We start from the raw sequence: 662 nt of genomic DNA on the forward strand, positions 1-662 counted from the left end.
CACACACGCACAGTTTAGATCAATAAACAGCTTTTCTCCAGACCTTTACAGTTGAGGCTTTTCACTCAATACCAGATAAATAAACAGGGCCTATAAATACAAGCTGTAACCCATTGGTGATATATATGTATATATATATATATATACATATATATATCGTTTTTTCTTTATTAAAAACTATTTCTAATGCAGCCCTTACGTAGTGCAATGGACTCAAATAAGTTCCCTCTCTCCCTTCTTTCAAGAGAGAGGAGTTGGCAATTGACACGATGCAGAGGCACAGAATGAAACCTATTTAGAACAGATGTTAGTATTTTTAAAAAAGTCACGTGAAATGAGCAGATGTTCAGACTGTGCAGAGACTCGCCGTGCAGTGCATTACTGTGCAGAGAGTGAGAGCTCGGAGCAGCTTTGCCTCCACGCAGACACGAACTGTGGGTTAGTGGGTCCTACATGCAGATCATTCAGTAGGTTTGATTAAAATGGATTTATAAAAAGGGCCACCTGCGGGGAGTGACATGGAGCAGGCTGACCGCGCTGAGACAAAGGTAGGCTGTGAGAGAAAAGGTGTGAAACACTTCTGAATGTGTAATATGTTCACTTGTTGGTTATTTAGGAATTTAGGATGTAAGATGATGATGAGAAGATCAGGAGTTTTTTTT

Source organism: Morone saxatilis, unplaced genomic scaffold, assembly GCF_004916995.1.
Source record: "Morone saxatilis isolate NCDOM2014 unplaced genomic scaffold, NCSU_SB_2.0 Contig24, whole genome shotgun sequence".
Taxonomy (NCBI): Eukaryota; Metazoa; Chordata; class Actinopteri; family Moronidae; genus Morone; species Morone saxatilis.